Here is a 20331-nt window from a genome sequence, read left to right on the forward strand (position 1 = left end):
CTTCTTTGAAACTCATTATTCTTTAGCAGAGTGGATATGCTTTCACTCATGTCATGGAGCTGTCAGAGGGTAAAGTGTGGAAATCTATGTGATGCACACACACAGATGGGATGGCCCGGCTGGGAGGCCTCACGCCCGTGCAGCTCGGAGCCCGGCCCACTCTGCGCACGCTTCCTGGGGCCTTTGCAAACGGTTGTCCCAGCTCACTCTTTCCGCTTAGCTCACTGCCTCTCCGCGCCTTCAACTCCTGCGAACTGGAGTCTGTCCCAACACTCCAGCAATGCTCCTGCGAGGTCAGTAATATACACACGAGCACCTCTTTTCAAAGTCCTTATCTTATATGATCTTAGATCCTTCGACATTTGCAATTGACCATCTGCAAACTTTGTTTTGGATTCCAGGGTGACGCGTTCTTCAGGTTCTCCTCCCCCTCCCCTGACCTTCCTTCTCAGCCCCGGCTGCCTCTTCCTCATTCCCAGAGCCACGACCCCCAAGACAGCCCAGTTTCAAAACTGACATCTGACATGTGCAATGAAGACATGTCCTCACTCTTCAGAAATGTGCATAGAAACCTTCACAAAGCTCCTCCGCATTTTCCTCTGCAGCGTGCAATCTTGTGTAAAAGCTGCAGACTGGATATGCAAACGGAATCGAAGATGAGGTTCTTAGAGGATCATTTCTTCCAGCCCCGTTGCTGCCCCCATCCTTGCTGAGTCCAGATTTCAGAACTGTGAGCGCCTCTTCTCCTGCCTCTTGATGATGGCACCATCCCAGTTCCCCCCCTTCCCCCATCCTCTTTTTGCTCTCCTGGGATGATTATAACCATTCCCGAGGAGTTTCCTAAGGTGACTCAGTTTTTGCAATGTGATTAAAAATAGGCCTGCCTCTTGGCAAGTGTGGGTGTTTGGGGCCGAGGGAGTGACTCGGATAGATCAGTTTTGCTCCCCGTGGCTGCTGTCATTCATCCTTCCTGGCTACAAGCTCTGATTATAGTGGGGAGCAAGTTTGGAAAGTTCTAACAATGTGGAAGTGAAGTGTGTGCATCCAAAATAAGAAGCGGCTGCCATTGAGGGCTAAGTAGAAGGAAGACTTCATCAATGTGTCCATTTGATAGAAGAAAGAGCATCTCAAGGCTACTATGGGATGTTGCCTGACCCTTAAACCCTCCCTGGTCCTTGTGGCTTCTCAGAGTGGGGGAGACTCGAGATGCATGACAAAGGATGATCCTATTGTTACAGAGATGCCCTAAAACCTCCAGGCCTACATCAGACTCTCAGGATGGGAAATGTAATGCTCACAAGTTCAAGGTCAAAAGCTGAAACTCAGGCGGGGCGCGGTGGCTCACGCCTGTAATCCTAGCACTTTGGGAGGCTGCGGTGGAAGGACTGCTTGAGGCCAGGAGTTCCAGACCAGCCTGAGCAAGAGCGAGGCCCCACCCACCTCTACAAAGAATACGAAAATTAGCTAGGTGTGGTGTAGGCTGAGGCAGGAGGATCCCTTGAGCCCAGAGTTTGAGGTTGCAGGGAGCTATAATGATGCCACTACATCCTAGTCCAGGTGACAGAGCAAGACCCTGTCTCAAAAAAAAAAAAAAAAAAAGAAAGAAAGAAAAGAAATTCAAACTTTATTTCATTCCATTTTATTTTTTGCTTTTATCACCAAGTGTATTTTAAGAATTTACTTACCAATAAGACAATAGGACTTGCTTATCTGATCAACATAGGAGGAATACATTTTATTTAAGAGTCAGATCATCAACGGAAATAAATGATTCTGGTTCCCAGTCCCAAATGAGCCACTGAATTAAGAAGTCACTTGAGCTCACAGTCTGTTCAGTTAACTTGTGAAATTATTTCAGTGCTGGCAATTTTGCTATCGCACCCCAAGGCAGGATACATGAAATACGTAATAAGCTAGGCACAGTGGCATGTGCCTGTAGTCCCAGCTATTGATACTTGGGAGGCTGAGGTGGGAGGATCACTTGAGCCCAGGGGTTCGAGGCCAGCCTGAGCAACACGGCACATAATAGCTATTAAGTGACTGAGGACGAGACCTTTTCTGTGTGTGCATGCCCAGTAGCTAGCACAGGGCCTGGCACATAGTGCGTGATCTGTAAAAGTTAACTGGATTTATCTGCGTGCAAATTGCTAATGAGGAAAATTGCCCAGCTACAGAGTAGTATTGCCTGAAGCCCCGAGCAGCCAAGAAAGGCAAATTCATATCCAGAATATGTGTTGTTTACACTCAGGATGAATTGCAGCCCCTTCCAGAAGGGGTGAAATGAGGCCAGCGTTGCCCACTTGCCACTGAGTGGTCTCCTGGAAAACTGTTATGTCCGGGCCCCAGCACTGGTGTCCGTTGCAGAGTGACTGGACATTGGGCAGCAGCCCGGTGGTGGCTGGATCAGACCTGGCCAACGGGGACCAGGCTGCTGAACCCACGCGTAACTGCTATCCTTGCTGCCGGGCGTGCCCTTTCATGTATTCGTTGTTCCAGTCTTGGGAGAAGTAGCTGATCAGCTAGCCAGATCCTTCTTTTCGGTTCTTTGGTATCTCCTCCTCCCTGTGAATGTTCTCTGGGGACAGTGACATGTGACACATAGATCTTCACACTTCACGCCTATGCCCACAGATCCACACTCATGTCCCTTTCCCAGACTTTTTGGTCCCCCTCGTTTCAAGTATTTCTTCTCTCAGCCCAGGACCCATCAGCCAAGACAGTTGCTACTGCCCATGAGTCTGTCTTTATGCAAGAGAATGACTGTGTGTGCTGCCCAGAGCTCCAGCCCATGGGAGGACTTCCCCTCGCCACTCTTTCAGGGCCAGCTCGAGTGGGGCCACCAGGCGGCCACAGCCCGTTCTTGGCTTGCACCACGTGCTAAGCTTGCCCTTTTGTGAATGAGGTTCAGCCCTTTTCTTTCTCTGTCAGCTGATCCCAAGGGACCCTTCCCTGCAATGCCATTAGTGAACGAAGGAAGGGACGCGGGTGTGACAGTGGTGGATTTCATGGGTGTCTGGGCCACCTGACCATGCACTCTGGCCTTGGCTTTGCACGTGTCTGATCCTACAAGTACCACTTGCAGTTTATGATGTATTGCTGCTGATCATGGCTTCATGAGTCTGACAAAATCTGGCTCACAATGGCCAGTTCTGGCCACATTGCCTCTTAATGGCCCACAGTCAGCTAATTTCTGAAAGATGAATCATTCTCTGCTGCAAATGTCATGGCCTTGCTTCTGAACTGTAGGCATCTATGTTGTGATTCTTAGGTTGAGGTTTGCCAGAAACCCAACATGGCATCTTTTCCCACCACAGATACTTCTATACCGTAAGGTCTGCCTGGTCATAGGGCCCAAGTGGCAGGGCTGCTAGTGACAGAACTGTTCCTTATTCTGGGCCTAACTTAAAGCTGGAAACTTTGTGTGTCTTCTAGAATATGGGTTGAAGCAGTAATCTCAAATGCGGCTGTCTTTACAACCCAAAGAAGCCAATTAGGTGTTGCATGTCCTTCTTTGTGGTGGGAAGGGTGATATGCAGTAATATTATTTTTTTACTTTGAAGAGGATGTCCTCGCATATTCAGGCCACTGAACCCCCTAAAGCTTCACACATTTTGCAGGCCTCTGAGTCACTGAAAGAGTTCTGTCCCCTCTCTGCAGTGCACATGTCTTACCAAGACTTCCAATGGGCTTTTCAATTTTTGCTCATTTGATTGGACCAACGTGACATCATTAATAGAGTGGACTCATGCCATGCTATTTGGGATGTTCAGACAATCTATTTCTTTTTGGACTATAATATGACAGAGGGTGGGAGAATTAACATAGACTTGGAGCAAATCCATTAATTTATATCATTATCTGTCCCGAATAAATGCAAACTGTTTTTAGAGCTTTTTGAAAGGGATGAAAAAGAATGCATTTGCAAGATAAAAGGGCCAGATGTCATGCATCTGAGGCTGTGTTAATATTCTCTAGAAAATATCCTACATCTGGCAGAAGCAGCTGCAATTGGGACTGCGGCTTGGTTGAGCTTCCAACAGCTACCCCAGCATCATATTAGCAGCAGCATCTTCTAAATTCCTTGCCAGGATATAAAATCCATATGCTGGGAAAATGCTCTTATATCAAAAACTTCCCCCCTATCTAACTTTATGTTCCAGGCCTTCTCACCTAGCACATTCAGAATCCAGATCCACAAGTTCTCTCTTGGGTCCTGAGGGTGCATGTTGGCTCCCTCCTGTAGCTCCTTTGAGAGGAGGATAGGCCCCCTCTCTTCTACTGGCCATTATGCTAACGACCAGATTTAGATCACAATCTACCCAGCTGGGATATGTCCTAACCTAAACCTAGTTATTAGCAGAATGGCCAGCAGGAGAAGTAGGGCACATCACATCCTGAGCAGGGATGTAGCACGTGTTACCTTGTAAGGCAAACACGTCCACATGATCTTCAGTCAAGGTGGAAGTACCAACCTTTACCTGGGAAGAACAGATCAGATCTTTCCAGGGGCTCAAGATTTTCAAGTGCATTGACCCAAGTGTATCCATCCCAAATCTTAGGTTCCAATACTTCCCGAACAGGGCCCTGACCCCGGCATAGCAAACATGCCTAGATTGACAGCCCAACCTTCTCTGATGTTCTGTTACTCCTAGAATTAGGTTCTGGCCCTGATCCTTAGCTTTTTCTGTCCTTGAGCCACAGGAGATGAGAGTCTCTGCCAAGGAGGCCCTCTGGGTTTCATACCCAGCTTTTAATTGGTGATTAATCATTTTTAGGCTTTCATTTCCTTTCTGGAAAGCATCAGTAGCCCCAAGCTATAGCTGTGCAATTCTCTAATCCTTATAATTACCCTTTCCTCTACAGTTCTCAAACCACTAGTGGCTTCCTTCCACCATTTACCACTCAGTTCACTGGTAGCTCACAGCTGGGGGGATCAGTGCTTCAGTCCCGGACAAGGGATCTGGGCATCCTATTGTAACCATAGTAGTTTGTTGCCCAATGCGTGCGGCAAATCGCTGCGCTGAGATACCAGGTTGCAGCAGAGAAAGGTTTAATCGTAAGCCTGCTGAACAAGGAGATGGGAGGAAACCTCAAATCCACCTCCCAGAGGAGTTTGGGGCTACGGATTTTAAGGGGTTTGGAGTGGGCTGAAGGGTGGAGGTTGTTGATGGGGTGCAGAGGGAAGTCATGGAACGGAGATGCAGAAAGTGCATTCCCATGCTGACTCGTTTCGTCTGTGGGGTCCTCAAACTGTTTGGAGTCAGCTGGAATTAGGATCTGAAAAACAGCTTGAGCAATCCTTAAACAAAAGCCTCATGATTCTCACATCAGAAATCCTATCTATAGGAAAATGGGGATGTATATGATCAGGATCTAGTGCTACGTGCCTTTCAGTTACAAGGAAGTGGGCCAAAGTGCAGCCTGATTAATGCTTAATTGTAACTATATTTCTGTCTAGAAGCCGGCATGTAATTCTTAACCCTGTGAAGACGGTGTCACTAACTCAGCATCCACCAGTCTTCATCGTCATTGTCATTGTCTTCATTCGTTAAATTGTGTCACATGCAAGTCCTTGCTTGGGGGTGTAAGCTAACATTGATGAAGCCCATATACGTGTTAGGTACTGGGGTGGTTAAGTCACTTTCTTATTTAATTCTTCTGGGGAAAAAAAAAAGACCCCTGAAGCTCAGAGAGTTGATGTAATTTGCTCAGGATCCTTCAGGTGGTGCCATTTGAGCCTCTGGCTATGTGACACCAAAAGCCATTGTGATATAATGCTTTCCATTCTAGAATTTTAAAAGTTAGCTTAAAATAGAACCATCGTTGTCATAGGGAAAACACTTCCTGAAACATTCCCCTAGCAGCTTGAGGGGTACGGCTGTACATGCACTTGTATCCCTTATGCCGAAGGGATCCCCAAGTTCTGATCAAAACAGACTGTGCATTTGAGATCCACCCCCAAAACACAAAGAGCCCAGCTGCTAACTAACCGCTGCTCTCATAGGTGCAGCCATTGGAAACACAGGCAGGGCGGCCCCCGGCTGTGTCCAGACGCATTGCCGCCAGGAGAAATGAGCTGTGGCCCTGTCGCACAGCTCCACAGCCCCCTGCCAGAAAGCCCGGCCCTCCCTCTTGGTGACTCACCCTCGCAGGTGTTCGCCCCCCACCCCCACGCCACGCCACCACCCGGGATGAAAAACGACGCCCTGGCATCTGGAGACATTCCGCGGCTTACTAATCCCTTAGGCACGGGAGAGTAGAAAGGGGGAAAAAGCCTAATGTGCAGGGCGAGGGAATCTGGAAGGCGGCTGGGGAGGGACGGCAGGCCTTCCTGGAGGCAGCCAAAACAGGAGTTGTCAAGCTCCTGTTTCCAGCATCTGCTGTGCTCAGGCTCCGCCCGGCTCTGCAGGAAGCTGAGCATCGGTCCTATTGTCTACTAGGAAAGCCACGGTCAGCACCTTGAGAGGCTGGAGGAGGATGTGACAGGCTTCCCACCCAGGGCTGCTGCTCGGGGCCCTGGGAGTGAGAGCGCCAGGGTGAGCCCAGCCTCGGCACAAGTCAGCCGTGCGGCAGCGCCCTGCCGCTGGAAGGTTACTGCTTGTCACCACGCTTTAGTTTTCTCTCTTTAAAAATGGCTACAACTATTTTGGCTTCTTCACACCATTATTCATTCATTCTTTCACTCCCCAAACCTTCACTGGCTGTCTCCCATGTGACAGGTGCACTAGCAGGTCCCCGGGGGTAAACAAAAGGAGAAACCAACAGCATCTCTCACATCAGACAGGGGTCCACAGCTTGGAGGGATGAAGGTGATGACCAAAGAAATGCATCTGGGGCCCAGGTGACAAACCAGGGGTTTGTGGCGCGGAGAGAATCTGTTAGGGGACCTGCTGTGGTAGATGGACAGGGAGGTCGGGGAAGGTTTCCCGAGGAAGTGATGTTCGAGTTCGTGTCTGAGGAATGAGTAGGCGTTCACCAGGCAAAGCCAGGCAATGGCAGGGGCGGGAGCAGTGGGTGCGGAAATATTTCAGGCAGGGGGAACAGCTGTAGAAAAAGGGGATATGATGTGGGGTTTTTTGGTTGTTTTTTTTTTTGAGACAGAGTCTCGATTTGTTGCCCAGGCTAGAGTGAGTGCCGTGGCGTCAGCCTAGCTCACAGCAACCTCAATCTCCTGGGCTCAAGCGATCCTGCTGCCTCAGCCTCCCGAGTAGCTGGGACTACAGGCATGCGCCACCATGCCCGGCTAATTTTTTCTATATATATTAGTTGGCCAATTAATTTCTTTCCATTTATAGTAGAGATGGGGTCTTGCTCTTGCTCAGGCTGGTTTCAAACTCCTGACCTGAAGCAATCCGCCCGCCTCGGCCTCCCAGAGTGCTAGGATTACAGGCGTGAGCCACCGCGCCCAGCCAGAATATGATGTGTTTAAGAAAGTGCCACTGTGGTGGGAGCACCCAGCGCCGGGAGGAAAGCCATGCAGAATGGGGCTGAGGGCTTGGCCGGGTCCCAGGGGCCCTGCAGGGAGAGTAAAGTCAATGCAAACCACAGAAGCCGCCTAAGCATTAAATTTGCAGCTTGAAAACATTGTCCAGGTAGGACCATGGAGACAGTAGACTGGAGGCAGAGCTGTCGTTGTGGTTTAGGGAAGAAAAGAAGGAAGTGTGGCTTAAGAAGGTCCCGGTACAGACTGAAAAATCAGACACTCTTGGAAAGTTATTTAGGAAGTAACATGGAGGAACTGTAGTAACTGATTATAAACTGGGAGTAGGTGGAAAGTGAAGTCTCAATAATGACTCCAATTTTATGGCTTAAGCAACTGGAGGAGCAGTGTTGTCATTGACTGAAATAGAAAACCAGGGTTAAATCAAGTTGATCTGAGGCTTTCAGCATGTTTTTGTTTGCTTGTTTGTTTTTTTGAGACACAGTCTCACTCTGTTACCCAAGCTAGAGTACTGTGGTATGATCATAGCTCACAGCAACCTCAAACTCCTGAGCTCAAGCCATCCTCCTGCCTCAGCCACCATGAGCTGGGACTACAGGCATGCGCCACCGTGCCCAGCTAATGTTTAAATTTTTTGTAGGTACAGGGTCTTACTATCATGCCCAGGCAGGTCTTGAACTCCTGGCCTCAAGTAATCCTCCCACCTCCACCTCCCAAAGTGCTGGGATTACCGGCATGAGCCACCATGCCCAACCTTTGACATGTTAATATTGGGATGCCCTTGAAACATCCAACTGGGGCTTTAAGGGGAAATGTTGATATTTGGATTTAGGCAGAGATACAGATTTGCAAGTCCATATTGGAGAGTTGAGGCCATGTTACTACTGAGATGGCTAGGGAGAAAATACAGAGTAAGGACAGCGGGGACCTAGGACTGAACCTAGTGCAATTCTTTTTTTTTTTTTTTTTTTTTTGAGTCAGAGTCTTACTCTGTTGCCCGGGCTAGAGTGCCATAGCATCAACCTAGCTCATAGCAACCTCCAACTCCTGGGCTCAAGTGATCCTACTGCCTCAGCCTCCCGAGTAGCTGGGACTACAGGCATGCGCCACCATGTCTGGCTAATGTTTTCTATATATTTTTAGTTGGCCAATTAATCTGTTTCTATTTTTAGTAGAGACAGGGGTCTCGCTCTTGCTCAGGCTGGTTTCGAACTCCTGACCTCGAGCGATCCTCCCGCCTCAGCCTGCCAGAGTGCTAGGATTACAGGCGTGAGCCACCACTCACAGCCAAGGAAATATCATATTTTTATCCAGGCTTTGGACAGAGGTTTGAGTCTTTAGAATGAGTTAATATGGTGGAGTAACATTTGCAGGTCAAATGGAATCCTTATTCCGTGGCTTCTTAAACTTCAATCATTCTTATATCACCCATGAGGGTATCTGCAGTAGCCCCCTAACACTATTATTTACTTAATAGTTTTGTTTAAATTGACTTAATATTTTTAACATATGGACATTTATTTTGAAAGGAAACTTCAAATCATTGATGGATCCAATATCATTCATTGTAAATGGTAAAATAAATACTATTTTTTAAAAAAGAGTTGTTGGACATTCTACTTATTTAATTTTAGAGATAGGATCTTGTTCTGATACCTAGGTTGGAGTGCAGTGGCATGATTATAGGTCATTGAACTCTTGAGCTCAAGTGATCCCCCCACCTCAGCCTCCCTAGTAGCTGGGACCATAGACACATGCCACCACACCTGTTTTTTTTTTTTTTATTTTTGTAGAGACGGGGCGGGGGGGGGTGTCTCCCTATATTTCCCAGGCTGGTTTCAAACTCCAGCCTCAAGTGATCCTCCTGCTTCGGCCTCCGAAAGTGCTAGTATAACAGGCATGAGCCACTGCACCCAGCCTGGGCACTTTAGATATAATATTCTTACCCCAGTTGACAAGGACCCAAGTACACTCATGACCTAATCTCTGTCTGACTCTCTTCTCTTCCTGTATACCCTTCCTGACATAACAAGGAGATTCGCAACCTGCAGACTATGATGCAAGGAATAAAACGTAACCCAGGCGTGGAGAGCAGGGGAGAGCAGGAGAGTTTGGGGGAAAGGGTTTTCCTTCAGTTGTTGACATCATCACGTCCGATTTGGCCTTGTTTGCCTCACTGGGAGTCTCCGAGTTTCTCTCTATGACAAGGAAAGGATTAAATGTAAAGGAGGAATTGAGTGATTTAGAGATATTTCCATCCTTGATATATATTCTGCTTACTCAGTCCGGGCCATCACACCCACCACACAGAGTAACTGGCCCTGGAACAGTAAAATGAGGGATAGCGAAGGGAGGAGAAACCCAGTGAAAAAAATAAACCAACCCTAAATATGACTCCTTACCCCTAGAGTCAGGTGCAATCCCCCGGCAGGACCCTTCATGGTCCGATCCCAACCCCTCCAATTCTCATCCTCCCCAAGAAGCCCCCAGCCCGGTTCCTCCCTGCCCACTAGCACCCATTCCAATTTCCTCCTCCAGGCTCTGCATTTTTATCCCGATATATTACACTGTCTTGGTATATTTCCCTTCAATCTTGCACTGACCTTGCTCAAGGCAGTATCTTTTCTCCTAAAATATCTCCTGTAATTACAGTGTTGCCAGGTGCATTTATATTTAACTTTGCGCTCACGGGCTCAGTAAATATGGAGGGATTTGACTTATTCCCAACCAACAATTAGTGAGATTGTGGGAGATACAAAGATGCCTGATACAGCACCTCCCCTCATTGGGCAGGTGAGAGTGGGTCCCTTCTTCTCTGTTTGTGACCTCAGTTGTCCTTGTTTCCAAGCCTCAGGAGCTCTGTTTAAGCCAAGAACACAGCTGGAAATGTTCCCCTCCTGGGTGGAGAGCATTACAGAATGGTTCACATCATGGAATAGGGTGAGCTTAAAACTGTCCAAGGGCTGCTAGTCCACCTTTAATTTACCTTGTTAAAACCTTAGCTTTGGTTTATGTATTTTAAGCAAGTAAAATTATTAACACATCTACTTTGGACTGATACCTGAGATTAGAAATTTGAATTACCTTGAAACTTGATGGGGCTATTCATGTCTTAAAAAAAAAAATAGTTCTGAAGTATATGAATACCAGACTGCCCCTTTCATATGTGTGCAACCGGTACAACGTGGCCGCGCTGAGGCCACTGACTCTTTGTCGCCCTCTGCTGTTCCTCACGTTGCCCACATCCAGTTATGCCAATCTGGGAGAGCAAGCTGCAAATTTACCAAATGACAAATCACCACATTTATCAAATTCCTTGAATGTGGTTTGAACAGTATTGACCTAAATGTTCAATTTTCAGTTACTGAAGATAAAATTCTGAACATTAAAGTTGATATATCTAAAAATTTCCACCCAAGTTGGTAAAAGTTCTAAGAAGAAATCTGTTATGAAATGAAACATTTCCATTACATTTTCCAACCTAAAATTTGGCATTGTATATGGTAGTATTAATTCCAAATATTTATTATTTATTTTAGAATTTTTAAAGTATTTTTCTGTTTTTTTCACAACACAAACATTTTTTAATATTATTTTGTCAACTTCTCAAATGTTAGGTTAGGGTTATATATTTTAAAATTTTCCTGCAATATCAAGTTTAAAATAAAATAATTTTAAATTAATAATATATTCAAACTAAAATTTAAAATATATTCCAAATAAAATTTTGAATATATTTTAATTATTTTAAATTAGACTTAATTTAGGTAAATCAAACTTTATTTTTTATTTAAAAGCACCCTAAAGAAATCAGAATTTAAAATTAAATTAAATTTTAATTTTAATTAAGCTAAAGTTAAATTCAAAATTATTGAGAAAAAATCGGAATTTGCTAAAACTATCTCATTACTTATAAAGTGGTGAAATTTGGTTTCAAACAAGAAGACATAAAATAGCACAGACTGGTCATTTTTTGCACAAAGATTTTATTTTTTATTTTTTTATTTTTTTTTGCACAAAGATTTTAATGAATCAGTAAAAGTATTCAAAGAAGCATGAAGGAAAAGATTATAATAAACTCAGAGAGTGGTAACTCAAATTTGAAAAACAATAGCTATAAACAAACCATTGTGAGAAGAACCCAAAATGAAATGATTAGGACCCAAAACACACATAAAACTTGCCCAAATATTGGTAAATCAGAAATTAACATAAGGATGAATTTTAAAAAATTAACAAACTGAAAAATTTTCATCGGAAATGCTGAACATACAAAAATGTCTTCAAAATTCAGCAAGAAATATTTACAATTACCTGCAACTAAAACCGACAAGAATTAAAGCCATTTTTGGTAAGTTGATACATTAGACCAGGGTGGTCTTTCTGTGCAGCCTTATAGCTAGCCTCAGTTCTGAGTTACGATTTGAGGACTTTAAGCATTTTCTTTGTACACTATGCCCAATGGCTGCCCACGTAACACAGATACGTTATGTGAATATAATAGTTTATGGCTTAAAAAAATCTCTCTGTCACACGTTATCTCAGTTAATCTGCACAGAATTTCTGAAAGGTGGTGTTTTTATCCTTAAACCAATTGGGCAAGCATCTCAGAGAAGATAAACGATTTTCTCAAAGGCACTCAATGTAGAATGTTAGAAATACCCAAAGCTTATATTTCAGCCATAATAAAATGAATAATTGCACTCCAGTTGCATGGTCAGTGAGCGGGAGGTACTTTTAAAATGAGTACTTGTTAGCATCTGTCATTTAACTCTTCATCATTCTGTCATGCCCAAGAATTTCCATCCAGTAGCACTTGAGATTCTTCTGGGGTTCCTCCATTTGCTGTCACAGCATTTGACACTTTGGATTGAATGTTTCTGAATATTAGTGAATATTTATTGAGCAATTACTCTGTACCAATCAGCGCTGTGATCCTGTGCATTGTCCACACTCAAGTCTCAGCAGTAACCGGCTCACTGATGAATCCCGAATCTACGTCTCCAGCCCAGGACTCCCTCATTTCCATCTGGTTGCCAAACACCCACTAGAAGGTGGAGATAGTCATAGCAAGTCCTACGACCATCTGCCCAATATTAGAATATTTAAATACTTGTTTTTCTTTCCATCCTCTGCTGAGTCTGCAAGTCTGTTCCAAAAGGAACAGAGGCAGCACATTTTTCATCTTTAAATTCTCCTTCAGTCCTTTGCTCAACATTTTACACACAGTAGTTGCTCAATGTTTATTGGCTTCAAGGTAACATTGTAGCTCTAGTTTGTCTAAATCAAGCCAAGCAGGAAGAAATGAAATTGGCAACTTTGGCCACTAGATGTCACACCACACTTGAGGGTCAACAGACAACGCCTGACCTGTTATTCCACATTTCACTTAGATTTTAGGATGAAAGCAAATCTTGTTACTGTAGTCACTCATCTCAACCATTTGAAGCTAAGTATCAACCAAGCTTTTCTTGGTATTGGTGTCAACTATTAATTACTCATTTATATGGGAAGATAGTACGTCTGGGGACAATATGCGAATAATTTGTAGTTGATTTTAGAATTTATCATGTGATATCTTCCCAGTCTGTTTGCCTTTTTTGTTGTCTCTGGTTAATATTAATTTGCATTTCTGAGTATTGTGTGAGATAAATCAAGTGGAGTGAGGAAGGGAACGAATCTGAAGTGAACAATTGTATTTTAGGCAAAATTTTGTTGATGCCATCCTCAGACTTAAGCCCTTAAGTGTTTTCCCATTGCTTTTAGAAAGGCCAGTACGCTAAATGTGGCTGCCTAGCTCTTTCTACTTGAACACCTGCAGAGCTCACCCACCTCCTCTGACACCACACCCCCTCTAGCCGCTCCATCCTTACCTGCCAAGTCTGTTGGACTCTTCCCTCCACTCCTCCCCCAGGTGGCTTCTAAGATTCCTTTGGATCTCAGTTCAAGAGCCACTGCCTGAGGGAGATTCCCATGACCTCCCATTGTATCAGTGATCTATGGCTGCTCTAACGAATGACCCCAAATTAGTGCCCTAAAACAACACACATTTATTATCCTACCGTACTGGAGACCAGAGGTCTGAACCGGTCTCACCAGGCTAAAATCAAGGTGTCATTAGGGCTGCTTTCCTTTTTGGAGACTCTAGAGGAGATCCGTGTTCTTGCTTCTCCAGTTCGTACAGGCTTCTGGCATTCCTTGGCTTGTGACTTTGCATCTTCAAAACCAGCAATCACATCACTCCAATCTCTGACTTCTGCTTCTGTGGTCTCATTCCCGTCCCCAACTCCTGATTCTTTCCTATTTAAGGACCCTTGTGATTACATTGCCCCCCCACCAATAATCCAGGGTCATTTCCTTATTTTAAAGTCAGCAGAAGCAGCTCAATTCCCCCTCACTGTGTAATATAACATATTCACAGGTTTGGGGGATTAGGATGTGAACATATTTGGGATATAATTCTGCCTACCCATAGCCATCTAAGTTAAACACCAGATGTTAAGCTCTTACAACCACTTGCAACAGTTAATTTTTAAAATTTTTTTTTTGTTTATTCAAATGATGACACACTCCTCTAATAGCCTGTGTGCTCCAAGAGACTGCAGATTCCATTTTTGCTCTATCCTCTAGCATTCTGTTAAAATAAATGCCAAATATAGAGGTTGGCCAGTGAGAGATATATGGTGGTTGTGACAGCATTTTCTTAAAAAAAAAAATCTTGTTTATTCCCTTTGACCCTCCTTTCCCCTGTTTCTCAGTTTAGTAAAACTCCTAAAACTCATGAAAGTCTGGGGGAGCCTGGCCTTTGCAGCTCTCTGCCAGACTGACAAGCTTCCTAGTCTGAGGTCACACATAGAAGTCAGGCCTGGTTCTCAGCACTGCTTTCTCCACCTGTTATCTGCTTAACTTTGAGCAGTGACTTAATCTTCATCAGTCTTTTTGTCCCCCTCATCCATAACATGGGGAAAATAATACTTAATGGGATTGTTATAGGGACCAAATGAGCTATTAATGTGTAAACTGCATAATAGATCAGGCATCTGACAAAGGTTCATATATGTCAATAAGTATAATGTCCTTTCCCTGGATAGTATATTATTTGTCTTTTTGTTCTCAGGCTCTGGAACAATGACTTGTGGATAGGCTCTAGAAGTGTGATTGGATTAAAGAAGTCTTCAAAATAATGGTTGCATTTAAAGTAGTCTCCAGGAATTTGAAAGTTAAGCATGAAAATGAGGAAGACATTAAGACAAGCTTCATGCATAGGGCTCTGGGTTTCCAAAGAAATAAGTAACAGCCTGAAACTATAAAGCTACTAGAAAAAAAAAAGCATAGGAGAAATGCTTTCAGACATTGTTCTGGGTAAAGATTTTATGGGTAAAATTTCAAAAGAACAGGCAACAAAAGCAAAAAATGGACAAATGGGATTACATCAAATCAGAAAGGTTTTGCACACCAAAGGAAACAATTAAAAGAGTAAAGAGAAAACCCATAAAATGGGAGAAAGTATTTGCAAACTATTCATCCAACAAGCGACCAATATCCAGAATATACAAGGAACTCAAACAATGCAACAGCAAAAAAACAAATAATCTGATTTAAAAATGGACAAAGGATCTGAAAAGACATTTCACAAAAGAAGACATACAAATGAACAGCAGACATATGAAAAAATGTTCAACATCACTAATCATCAGGGAAATGCAAATGAAAACAACAATGAGATATCCCACTCCAGTTAGAATGGCTATTGTCTAAAAGACAAAAAATAACAAGTGTTGGCAAGAATGAGGAGAAAAAGGAACGCATACACTGTTGGTGGGAATGTAGATTAGTATAGCCATTATAGAAAAACAGTATGAGGTTCCTCAAAAAACTAAAAGTAGAACTACCGTAAGATCCAGCAATCCCATTATTAGGTCCAAAGGAAAGGAAATCAGTATATTGAGAAGGTATCTGCACTCCCATATTTATTGCATCACTATTCACAATACCAAAGGTATGGAATCAACCTAAGGGTTTATTAATGGATGAATGGATAAAGAAAATGTGTATATATACATAATTGGAATACTATTCAGCCTTGATAAAAAGAATAAAATTTTGTCACTTGAGGCAACATGGATGAGCTTGGAGGACATTTGTTAAGTAAAATAAGCCAGGCACGGAATGATAATTATCACATGTTCTCAATTATATATGGGAGCTTAAAAAGTCGAGCTCATTGTAAGTATAGAGTAGAATTGTGGTTATTAGAAGGTAGAAGGGTAGAGGGCAAAGGAGGCCAAGGAGAGTTTGGTTAATGGATACAAAGTTTCTAGCTAGATAGGAGGAATAAACTCTGTAGGGTGAGTATAGTTAACAATAATTTATTGTATATTTTCAAGTAGCTAGAAGAGAGGATTTTGAATGTTCCCATCACAAAGAAATGATAAATGTTTGAGGTCATAAATGTGCATATCACAGAGCAACCTCAAGGGGTTGGCTGACCTTGGGTGAGTGTGTGTCACTGTCTTGCCAGAGAAATACCCACACACTCTCAACGGACAGGGAGCTTCAGTTTCTCTGACTGTGTGCATTTCTTAAGGTTAGTGTTGTGGATGGTGTCAACTCCCTAAGCCCAGGCTTTCAGACCCTACTAACGGAAAATGCACAGGAAGCCTTTCATTTCAGATGAAAGAAAGCATTTTTCCATTGTTGGAGCTAAGCAGGGCCACTAGCTTTGGTGGTGGCTTTTCACCCAAAGCAAATGAACAGACCTTTTTTCTCTGGCCCAGACATCCCCTAGGGAGTACAGCATTTTCTATCATGAACTAATAGACCAAAACCCACACAATTCTTTCTTCTGCTGTGAAGTGCAGAAACTCACCAATGTTTCATGAGATTGTTCCTGCATGTGTGGTTTGAGGTCTTGCCAAGCACTACTGATTGCTTCGGTGGAGAGGACTAGACTAATTCCACATATCACTTAATGGATGTTAAATAATTTCTCATTTCATTTTGCAAAGACTGAAAAATAAATTGTCACTCTTTTCTCTTTTTTAAATTTTTATTTACTTTTTTTCAAGGGGGGTCTTCCAGGGACAACTGGAAAATCTGCTAGATAAATTCTAAAAGAGCTATAACACTGTGTGACTCTTTTCTTTACAAAAGCAATATACAGTTAGCATAGAAACTGTATATTGCATAGCATATACAACATATATAGCATAAAAACTTTAGAAATAAATTCTAAAACCACTACCCAGAAGTAATTAATATTTTGGGTATAACCTTTTGCCTCTGCATATAGATGTTTATTTTGTTTTAACAAAACTAAGATAACAAGGCATCTATTATATTTAATTCCTTCCTTCCTTCCTTCCTTCCTTCTTCCTTCCTTCCTTCCTTCCTTCCTTCCTTCCTTCCTTCCTTCCTTCCTTCCTTCCTTCCTTCCTTCCTTCCTTCCATCCTTCCTTCCCCCCTCTCTCTCTCTCTTTCTTTCTTTCTTCTTTCTTTTTTTGAGACAGAGTCTCACTGTGTTGCCCCGGCTGGAGTGCCATGGTGTCAGCCTAGCTCACAGCAACCTCAAACTCCTGGGCTCAAGTGATCCTACTGCCTCAGCCTCCCGAGTAGCTGGGACTACAGGCATGCACCACCATACCCAGCTATTTTTTTTCTATTTTTAGTTGTTTTGGCTAATTTCTTTCTATTTATAGTAGAAACGGAGTCTCACTCTTGCTCAGGCTGGTTTTGAACTCCTGAGCTCAAGCAATCCTCCTGCTTCGGCCTCCCAGAGTGCTAGGATTACAGGCGTGACCCACCACGCCTGGCCAAATTCCTTTTATTTTCTAATAAACACTATACTGTGAGCATTTTTCTATGTTGATAATTTTTTTTTTTTACAAAAAGAGATTATTTAACGATCATTCTATGATTGGAGTGTCATTTTTTTTTCTTGATTAAAAACATTGCTGTGATCAGTATTTTTGTAGAAAAATATTTACTAACAATTCAACTAATTTCCATAAGATAAATTCCTAGAGTCAAATCATTAGGTCAACATGGTAAAATAGTTTTTAAAATAGGACAATCTACAAGATTGCCATAAATAGCATTTCTAGAGTAAGATTTTATTCTTGATTTTCCAAAGCTTGAGACATAATTTCACTGTCAGTTTTAGAAATGAGAGACTTAGGGCCATTTATTTATACTAGACTAAATCTCCTAAAATATACTGACTCAAAAACATATTATGGTAGCAATGCAAAGCTTTTGGAGTATTTAACTTATGGATTACTGCCTATCAGGAGACCTCTGAGCTCACCCTGCAGTATTAACATGATTCTTTTATGTTTTCCAGCACTTTCTACAGTCTTCATAGTTGTTACCACATTTTTAACTCTGAATTTTGTTTTGTTCTATATTGCTCTTAGGTGTTCCATGTGTATAAGTCTTGGCTGTATATCAGAAAAACTAGACTCAAAAGGCATTATCTACTTCTAATATTTTATTTAGAAGAAACAAAATAGAAAAGAGAGATAAACCACAACCTTGGGGGAAAAATTGCCACAAGTGCTAATAGCCTTAATATATAAAGAGCCTGTACATATTTACAAGACAGACATTAAGATGCCATAGAAATACCTAGCATTTGAAGAGATTATTCACAGATGAAGGAATAAAATAGATAATATGCAAGAAAATATGTGGAACTTCATTAATAATAAAACAAATACAAAATTTAAAAATGTGATTTAATTTCTGAAAAATTAACAAAGATTTTTTAGGATTTTAAAATTAAGAAATATTGAATGAGGGCTGTTAGGAGCAGTAGCTGGACATAAAACATTTTCCCCAAACCCTTCTATAGTGTGGGTTGAATGGTGTATCCCCAAAAAGATATGTCCACCCAGGACTTCTGAATGTGAGCTGATGTGGAATTAGAGTCTTCACAGATATTATTAAGGAAGGATCTTGAGATGAGATCACCCTGGATTAGGTGGGCCCTATACCCAATGATGGGTGTCCTTAAAAGAGAGATTTGAGGCACAGAGATACAGGGGGAAGGCTCTCTGGAGACAGAGATCAAGATGATGTATCCACAAGCCATGAAAGACCAAGAATTGCTGACAGGGCTGAGCACAGTGGCTCACGCCTGTCATCCTAGCACTCTGGGAGGCCAAGGTGGGAGGATTGATTGAGCTCAGGAGTTTGAGACCAGCCTGAGTGAGAGTGAGACCCTGAGACGCTGTCTCTACTAAAAATGGAAAAATTAGCTGGGCATCACAGTGTGCCCCTGTAGTCCCAGCTACTCAGGAGTCTGAGGCAAGAGGATTGCTTGAGCCCAAGAGTTTGAGGTTGCTGTGAGCTAAGATGATGCCACTGCACTCTACTCAGGGCAACAGAACAAGACTCTGTCTCAAAAAAAAAAAAAAAAAGAAAAAAAAAGAAAAGAAAAAAGAATTGCTGCCATCCACTGAAAGCTGGGAGACAGGCATGGAAAGGATTCACCCTCAGAGGCTCCAGAAGGAACTTGACCTGCCAACACCTTGGTTTTGGACTTGCGGCATCCAGAACTGTGAGAGACTAAATTTCCGTAGTTTAAGCCACCCAGTTTGTGGTACTTTATTACAGCAGACTTAGGAAACTGATACACCTGCGGTCTATTCGCCTGACCGAGCAGGAAGGGATTTAATCAAGAGTTTCTCGTGATCAGACTTGGAAATGTTGATTCAACAAATACAAACTGCACAACTGTCATAAGGCAGACTGCGACCCTGGTAATGGAATCCAGGAAGGAATAAAATGCATTTGATGGGAAGAGAAGGGAGTGGGTGGGAAGAACCAGATCTTGCATGGCTTTTGGAGCCACGTGGAAGTCTAGAATTTATCCCTAGACCAGTTTATGGGGCCACTGAAGGTTTTGAGCAGGGGAGTAACATAATTAGAGGTATGTTTTGGAAGGATCATTCTGGCCCCGGTATGGAGAATAAATCCGAAAGTCTAAGACGAGGGGCAGGAACCAGCTTAGAAGTTGCTGGAATCATCAGCCGGGTGATGGATGGTGGTGGAATTACACTATGGCTGTAGAAGTAGGAAAGCAGGGAAATGAGGGATCAGAGAGACGTTGAGGAAGTAGAATCAATAGGGCCTAGTGACTGCAAGTTTGAGGGAGGGAGGAGAATGGATGAGGAGTGGAGGAAGATACGCACATTTCTAGCCTCAATTAAGCAGAGAGGATAATGAAACCTAGAAGGAGGAGTTGGTTGTAAGGGGAGGAGAGTTCACTTTTGCAGGGTTGAGGTGCAGATGAACATCCAAGTGGAAATACTCAAAAGGAAGTGGAACACAAAAGCCTTGGAAATACCGGTGAAAACAGGAGATTATATAAAATTGCCTAGAGAGAATAAGTAAAGTGAGGACAACCTGGAAGAGAAGAGCAAGCAGGGGGAAGGACCCTGGGAAGCATCAGTATCTTAAGGAGAGAGTAAGTTCATCTTGTAAAGGAGCCTGAGGTGAAGGAGCCACCGTGATAGGAAGACATCCAGGGACTTGCAGGGTGGTAGAGAGAACAGAGGGTTTCCAAGAAGAGAGTAGTGGATTTTGTCACTGCCATCAATAATTTGAGTAAGATAATGCCTTAAAAAGCGGGGAGATGCAGTGTGAAGCTGGTGGCAGCAGTCTCAGTGGAGTGGCCAAGATTGGAAAGCAGCAATGCAGTGGGCGGGGAGTGGGTGGGTGGGAGGACGTGTATCCTTAGAAATTTGGCCGGAAGTGAAGAGAAGAGCTAGAGCAATCGGTAGAGAAAAGGTGGAGCTGAGGTATGGGGTGGACCTGTGTGTGTCTAAATGCCAAAGGCAGAGCCAGTGCAGAGGAAGAGGATGGAGGGAGAGGAGGGAGGGCAAATA

The 20331-nt window shown here is 43.2% G+C and overlaps 1 non-coding gene across 1 annotated transcript; it reads right to left on the reverse strand.

Annotated features, from left to right (window-relative positions):
• Nucleotides 1–16509: 16509 nt before the first annotated feature.
• LOC142862484 (U7 small nuclear RNA) lies at nucleotides 16510–16571 on the reverse strand. The gene has a single exon (XR_012913573.1). It is a non-coding gene; the product is annotated as a U7 small nuclear RNA (small nuclear RNA).
• Between the last annotated feature and the right edge of the window lie 3760 nt (nucleotides 16572–20331).

Source organism: Microcebus murinus, chromosome 19 (assembly GCF_040939455.1).
Source record: "Microcebus murinus isolate Inina chromosome 19, M.murinus_Inina_mat1.0, whole genome shotgun sequence".
Classification (NCBI taxonomy): domain Eukaryota; kingdom Metazoa; phylum Chordata; class Mammalia; order Primates; family Cheirogaleidae; genus Microcebus; species Microcebus murinus.